Source organism: Sarcophilus harrisii, chromosome 2, assembly GCF_902635505.1.
Source record: "Sarcophilus harrisii chromosome 2, mSarHar1.11, whole genome shotgun sequence".
NCBI lineage: Eukaryota > Metazoa > Chordata > Mammalia > Dasyuromorphia > Dasyuridae > Sarcophilus > Sarcophilus harrisii.
In genome coordinates, this window is record NC_045427.1 from 359,050,945 (window position 1) to 359,059,113 (window position 8,169).

The following is an 8,169-nucleotide window of genomic DNA, read 5'->3' on the forward strand; positions in this document are numbered from 1 at the left end:
CAAAATTGCAGGAAAAAGAATCATTAAATAAAGAAATATACATTTGAGAATATTGTTAGGATTGGTAAACCGTTAGCTAATTGAAGTAGGATGAAGAGCAAGAAAACCTTTAACCTAAGTAAAAAATTAGGAGGGGGGAAGAACAACAATGAATGTTAAAGAAATAAAGAAAATTATCAGAGACTACTAGAGAAATTCAATTATTTACCAATATAAACATATTACAAATTTAATACTATAGTACTATATTGATATGCTTTTCTGTGACCCTCCTGAACTTGCTTCTGATTAAAAAACCGGTCCCAGAATAGAAAACTGGGATTAGAGTTGGGAAAGCCTGAATTCACATCTGTTCTCATTTACTGGTTACATATCCCTAATCTAGTCACTTGACTTGTCTGCCTCATTTTTCTCATCTATAAAATGAGAATAATAATAGAGTGTACTTCCCAAGGTTATTGTGAGAATCAAATGAGATGACATTTATAAAACTCAAGTACCTGACATATTGTAAGCACTTAATAAATATTTCTTTCTTTTTTTTTTTTTCTTCCATCTGCTAGGCTGTGTATATTTTAGAAATTTTCTTTGACTTACTTTCCCTCTGCTTTGTTTAGGGGTTGTGGTGATCACTATCATAACCTCCTATATTTCTAAAATAGTGCCTCCTCTCTCCTTCTACTGTCAATCAAAAGGGGAAAAAAGTCCTCTCTTATAACAAATACATATGTATGTATGTATGTATGTATAATATAAAGCTATATATGAAATATTGTTATATTTAATATATATATTATATATAATATATATATTATAATAACATATATATAATATATAATTATATACACATGTATAGGTATATGCATACACATATAGTTGAAGTGGAGTCAAAATAGGAATGAGAACTTGCAGTTTTTTCCCTTTCTCCTTTACATTTTTTCCTATAATGATTGATAAAGAATACCAGACAGAATTCTGATTGGGAAAATCAAGGAAAAGTCACAGTGAGTCATTTTTCCAGCTTAGGTCAGTTTAGCAAGATAAAAAGAGCAATATTTAGATGCTGGGATGGAGACTGACCAGAAAGCAGCACTATTGGGACCAAACAAGTTGAATTAATAATGGGCTGTAGTGGCAGCAGCAGCAGCAGCCACAGAAAGCAGTTCAATGCTCACAGATGGTAGAAGGATTAAATACTGGAGCAGAAAGAGATTAGAGGGAGTCCTGTACTATTAATGAGAAGATGAATGGGTGCCATCTGGCAGTTCTATTATCTGATTCGGTTCCAGTTCCAGGGAGGAGAGGACCAATCGGGATAATGAGGGAGCCGGGGTCTTACCTGTATAAAGAGCAAAGGACAGATTACAAAATCCTACCTGTGTGTCTGAATCAAAAAAGAGAAGGAAAACTCATACATAATTCTGCACTGGAATTAACCAAGAAAGGAAATTAAAACCAAAGAGGAGCTAGCTGTTCAGTAGCTCTAAATCTATAAAAATTCCTACTTGGTTAACTGTACCTGACTGTTATGGGCCAATCTGAAACAAGGATTCTTAAAAGGTGTTAAGTCAGTGGAGTTGATGAGACAATAGTTATTAAGTTTAGCATTGTGCTTAATAGTTCTCTAGTTCGTGTACTAGTACATGTACTGGGTACTTAATATAGTTCCACAAGATTCACACCTATGATAATAGAGTATATAACGGCCAGCAAGGACTGGATAAGATTCATTCCATCTTCTGTCAGGGTCCTGGTGGCTTTCTTGGGGGAGTGAGGCATTGAGAGACAGATTCATTTCCATATTCATCAGCACTGTGATGACAGGTCTGTCCTCCTTAGCTTCTCCACTGAAACTAAGACTCTGGAAGGCCCAAGGCAAGGAGACAAGACTTAGAAGGAGATAATAAAAGATTTGGACTTTAACACCTGGCTATTCTTGTGGTGATTACTCAACTGAAAAGAAGGCTGCTCCCAGAGACCCCAAGAAAACAAACAAGAACATTACACCTTTCTCCAGTAATAGTCTATGGAAAATGAATCAAACAACAAGCTAACAGATCCAAATGAGGTCAAGAATTTACAGACCAGGAGGGCAGTGAATATATTTCTCCTTGGATCACATCACTTTTGAAGCACTGAAAATGTACAGATTCTCAGAATGAGCTATGAAATCAATCGGCAGTAGAAATTAATCAAGTGGTAGAAGCAATCAATCAATCAATCAATCAATATTAAGTACAGTACTATGAGCTAAGGATCCGAAGCTGTAGCATGCAAAATGGCTACACTGCAGTAAATCATTTTGGCAGACAGACTAAACTAGGTCTTAAATTAGTCTGTGAGCTACCCTGAGCACATGAAGATTTTCCCTGGTGGTATGGGTGGATGAGAACAATTTGTTCCATCTGCCATAAAGGCAGCTGAAGTGTGAGCTGTGGAGCACTTAGAGCTTGGTTAGACATCAAAGATGCTAAGGTCATCCATTGCATCTCAAGCCATCACCAGTCAGTTTGACTTTTTCCTACCATTGCACAGTGATGATTCTGGAAGAGAGAGTGAGACTGACAACTTCATGGAACTCTGCTTCACTTAAATCTAATTTATGCACAAATCAAAACACATTACCTATGTTATGTGTCAAGCACTATGCTAAGTGATGAGGATACCAAAAAAGACACAAAAGATGGTCCCTATCCTCAAGGAGCTTATAAATTAGTTGGGGAGACAACATGCAAACAAATATATACAAGCTACATGTAGGATAACTAAGAAATCAGTAAGGGATGGAAGACACTAAAATTAATAAGGGTTTATGAAGATATCCAGAAAAAGATGGAATTTTAGTTAAGACTTAACAAAAGGCAAGAAAGGAGAGTTGTCAGAGTAAAGGAGAGAGAGCATTCTAGCCATGGGAGATAGCCAGAAAAAATACCTGGAACTGAAAGATGGTGTATTTTGTTCATGGACAGAAAGTCATTGTCTTCAGATATCATTTTTTTTCTTATAAATGCCTTTATGGAAATGAAAATCAGTGTTTACACTAGATAGCCATCCAAATGGACTTAAATAATAATGCTTTGGAAGAGAATTCATTTCTTTAAAAAAGATTCTATTTTAAGATATTTTTTTAGGAAGGCCATTGTCAATGAATTGAAGACTACATGTCCACTAGGGATATGTAAGAAATGTGCAAAGGCAGGAAGGAGCTGGATTATGAAGTGTATTTAATGCAAAGCTGAGAGCAAAACAGTCAAAAGGAAAGGTGTGTTGGAATCTTTACAAATTGTTAAGTCATTAGAGTTGATAGAGACAATAATTATCTAATTTAGCATAGTTCAGTATGATTGATCTGATCCTATGAGGAAATGTTATGGGCCAGAACTTGAAACAAGGTACTAAGAACAACTGATAGAAACAATGCTTGTGTTCACACCTTAGAGAGCTCATATAAGCAAGAAATATTTAAATACTCATTGGAGTTTACACATTTGGGAGATTCACAAAAGTTAACTTTGTAACTTTGTGAATTCACACCTCCCTTAATCCCTGCCTCCAGAAGGCGGAGTCAACCTTTTACACTCAGCATAAATAGAGCTTCAGTGAGCTACTCCAGAGTTTTACTTCGGAACATTGTCAGGGGTCGGAGAGGAGCACTCTGGGAGATTGAGACCCAGAAGCCCTCTCTCAGAGGCAACACAGATTCACCTTGTGCTGGCTGGAGGTTGAAGAAAGCAGAGGCAGAAGCAAAGGACAAAGCTGCAAGAGCTCTTAGAACCAAGGAGAGAGAGAGACCTCTAAGAAAACTAACCAGGATATATTGAAGGACACAATAAAAGTTTTGAACTTTCCGCACCTGGCTACATTTGGGTGACTATTACTTTTAACTGAAACTAAAGCTGCCTCCAGAAAACCTCCCCCAAAATCCTGCTTTCTCCCAGAGAGGACCATCATATTATTATTTTAAAGAAGAAAAACACCACATTTTGGCACCCGAACAGGGATTCATTGGAGGAAAGGGCTTGTGGGCTTCCTCCCAGAGTGCTCCTCTCCGACCCCTGGGAATGTTCTGAAGTAACACTCTCTCCAGTGACTCACTGAAGCTCTATTTATGCTGAGTGTAAAAGGTTGACTCCGCCTTCTGGAGGCAGGGATTAAGGGAGGTGTGAATTCACAAAGTTAAAAAGTTAACTTTTGTGAATCTCCCATATGTGTGAACTCCAATGAGTACTTAAATATTTCTTGCTTATATGAGCTCTCTAAAGGTGTGAACACAAGTATTGTTTCTATCAATTGTACTTAGTACCTTGTTTCAAGTTCTGGCCCATAACATTTCCTCATAGGATCAGATCAATCATACTGAACCATGCTAAATTAGATAATTATTGTCTCTATCAACTCTAATTACTTAACAGTTTGTAAAGAGTCCAACAATGGTCAGATAAGTAAGAGGAGAATCAGGAGGCAGTTATGTCCCAGAAACCTATAGAGGAGACACTATTTAAGAGAGAGTGATCAACTGGGTCAAAGTCTGCAAAGAGGTCAATGAGAATGCAGATCAAGAAAAAGCCATTGAATTTATCAACTAAGAGATCATTAGTAACTGTGGAGAGAGTAGTTTCAGTGGAATTGGAAGAGATAAAGTAAGGAGAGAGTGAAGGAGAAAAATACAGGCACCTAAAAAACCCAGAAGATCAGGGCAGATGTTTCCTGTCAGAGGTGAGCAGAATTCAACAATAAAGTCCAAAGTCAAGAAATAGGTTGAGAAATTGAACAGGAAAAAAACCTGACTATGAAAATTTGCTATGGTGAAAAGGAAGCTCAAGACATAAACCAAAAAAGTCAATGACTTGAAGATACCTATAAACAAAGCCTCAGAGAAAAAAAAAATGAAGATTGGAACAAGACCATCAAGAATTCCTAGGAGAAGAAAGATAAAATAAAAGGAAATAAAAATAAAATAAAAAACAGTAGAGGATAAATTGGCAAAAGAAATGAGAATTATAGAAGAAAATTATGAAAAGGGAATGAATAGATTGGTTTAAAAAAAGTCACAAAATACTTAAAATTAGGATGGACAGGAATTCACAATGAGTCTCTTTGGAAAGACTAAAGAGAAGCCTCCAAAGGAGCTTGTTAATGAATGGTTGTTGAAGATCAAAAAAGAGATGAGAATAGTTGTAGACAAATAAGAGATATTCAGAGGGAAGAAGAATGAGTGAAGCAATAAAATTAAGGAAAATGGTGAGAAAACTGTATACATCAAAAGTACATATAAATTCTGTTCTCATGGAAATGAATAATAAACTGGCTGCCCTTTAAATGGTTACTTAGAGATGAGCACAGAAGTGATGAAAACCATGCAAAACCTAGTGAGAAGATCCCATAACCATGATGGATCTGTCCAAAGAGGTGATAAAGGTAGAAATCATAGAGATGATGTTAGAAGATAACTTTTAAAAGCATGGATGATAAGGGCAAAAATGGAGGACACAGTAAAAATGGAGGTTGACAAAGTTCATTTTGAAACAATAGCAGGAGCTTTAGGCAAAGCACCCAGTAAAGTTATGGATGCCCTTCCTGAGTCTGAGATTGTAGGGTGACAATTGTTGCTGCTGCTGAGGAGGAAGATCTTGAAGTCATGCAGTGTCAATTAGACATCCTCCATAACTAGAAGAGTGCTCCTGCTTTGTCAGTAGTGAGTAGTTTTTCTTGGCCATTTTCTGGACACTCTGCTAGGACATGTTCAACTTTTTACTTATTTCCTATAACATACTTTTTGCATTACAGAGAGTTATTTTTCCTCGTTTCATGGTGAGTCTGTCACAGGTGTAGAAGAAGGGATTATTAATCTGACATGATTGTTGTCATGTTAGTTATATATTTTCCAGATATAAAGTGTTATTTACAGTGGGAAAAAGTCCCTTAAATAAATTAGTGTCTTTTTTTTTTTAAATTAAAGCTTTTTTTATTTACAAAACATATGCATGGGTAATTTTTCACCATTGACTCTTGCAAAATCTTTTGTTCCAAATTTTCCCCTTCTTCTCCCCACCCCCTCCCCTAGATGGCAGGTAGTCTAATACATGGTAGATATGTTAAATATATATATTAAAGCCAATATATGTATACATATTTATACAGTTATCTTGCTGCACAAGAAAAATCAGATCAAGAAGGAAGAAAAAACTAAAAAAGAAAACAAAATGCAAGCAAACAACAACAGAGAGACTGAAAAGGCTATGCTGTGGTCCATACTCAGTTCCCATGGTCCTCTCTCTGGGTGTAGACGGCTCTCTTCATTACTAAACAGGTGTTACTGGCTTAAATCATCTCATTATTGATGAGAGTCATGTCCATCAGAATTGATCGTTGTATAGTCTTGTTGCTGTTGTGCATAATGATCTCCTGGTTCTGCTTATTTCACTTAGCATCAGTTTATGTAAGTCTCTCCAGGCCTTTCTGAAATCTTCCTGGTGGTCGTTTCTTACAGAACAATATTCCATAACATTCATATATCATAATTCATGCAGCCATTCTTCAACTGATGGACATCCACTCAGTTTCCAGTTTCTTGCCACTACAAAAAGGGCTGCCATAAACATTTTGCACATGTGGTTCCCTTTCCCTCCTTTAAGATCTCTCTTGGGATATAATCCTAGTAAAAACACTGCTGAATCAAAGGGTATGCACAATTTGATAACTTCTTGAGCATAGTTCCAAATTGCTTTCCAGAATGGTTGGATCTGTTCACAGTTCCACCAACAATGTACCAGTGTCCCAGTTTTCCCACATCCCCGCCAACATTGGTCATTATGATTTCCTGTCATTTTAGCCAGTCTGAGAAGTGGTAGTGGTATCTGAGTTGTCTTAATTTGCATTTCTCTGATCAATAGTGATTTGGAACATCTTTTGATATGACTACAAATAGTTTCAATTTTTTCATCTGAAAATTGTTCATTTCCTTGGACCATTTATCAGTTGGAGAATGGCTTGAACTATTATAAATTTGAATCAATTCTCTATATATTTTAGAAATGAAGCCATTATGAGACTTACATGAACTGATGCTGAGTGAAATGAGCAGAACCAGGAGATCATTATATACCTCAACAACGATACTGTATGAGGATATATTCTGATGGAAGTGGATTTCTTTGACAAAGAGAAGATCTAGCTCAGTTTCAATTGATCAAGGATGGACAGAAGCAGCTACACCCAAAGAAAGAACTAGGAAATGAATGTAAACTGCTTGCATTTTTGTTCTTCTTCCCGGGTTATTTATACCTTCTAAATCCAATTCTCCCCTGAGCAACAAGAGAACTGTTCGGTTCTGCACACCATATATTGCATCTAAGATCTACTGTAACCTATTTAACATATATAGGACTGCTTGCCGTCTGGGGGAGGTAGTAGAGGGAGTGAGGGGAAAAATCAGAACAGAAGTGAGTGCAAGGGATAATGTTGTAAAAAAATTACCCTGGCATGGGTTCTGTCAATAAAAAGTTATTTTAAAAAAAAAGAAGAAAGAAAAAGAAGCAAGTTTGTTGTCAGGGAATAATTTGTGCCATGAAGGAAAAAAAAAAGAGTCACCTAATATTACTAACCATGTAATTCTGGAGGTATGTGGGAAAGAATGAAAAATAAAATCTTCCAAATCCCTTGATGATTACAAAAAATGTTCTTGTAATAAAACTCACTCCCCCCCAAAAAAAGAAATGAAGCCATTAGTGTCTTTCCACAAAATACTTTTAAGTGTTATGCTGACTGTTAAGAATTCTATACATTTTTTTCTGAAAAAAAAAATCACCCTAAATGAATTTGGAATAGATCTCTGCCTTAAAAAAAATTAGAATCAGCAAAGTGGAAACTAATGAGTCTATGAGATATCAAGAAACAATTAAACAAAGTGAAAAGACTGAAAAATAGAAGAAAATGTGAAATATTTCAAAGGATAAAATAACTGATCTAGAAAATATGTTTAGGATAAATAAAGCTATGAGTGAATAAACAAACAAGCACACAAAAAAAATCTAGACATGGTGTTTTAAAAAAATTATTAAAACACTGACCAGATATTTAGAATCATTGGGCTATGTAGAAATTGAAAGAATTCATTGGTTGCCTTTGGAAAGAAATCCCAAAATTAAAACTCCTAAGAATATTATAAAC

The 8,169-nt window shown here is 35.9% G+C and overlaps 1 pseudogene; it reads left to right on the top strand.

Annotated features, from left to right (window-relative positions):
* Positions 1 to 5,087: 5,087 nt before the first annotated feature.
* LOC100916610 lies at positions 5,088 to 5,600 on the top strand (annotated as a pseudogene).
* Positions 5,601 to 8,169: the final 2,569 nt, after the last annotated feature.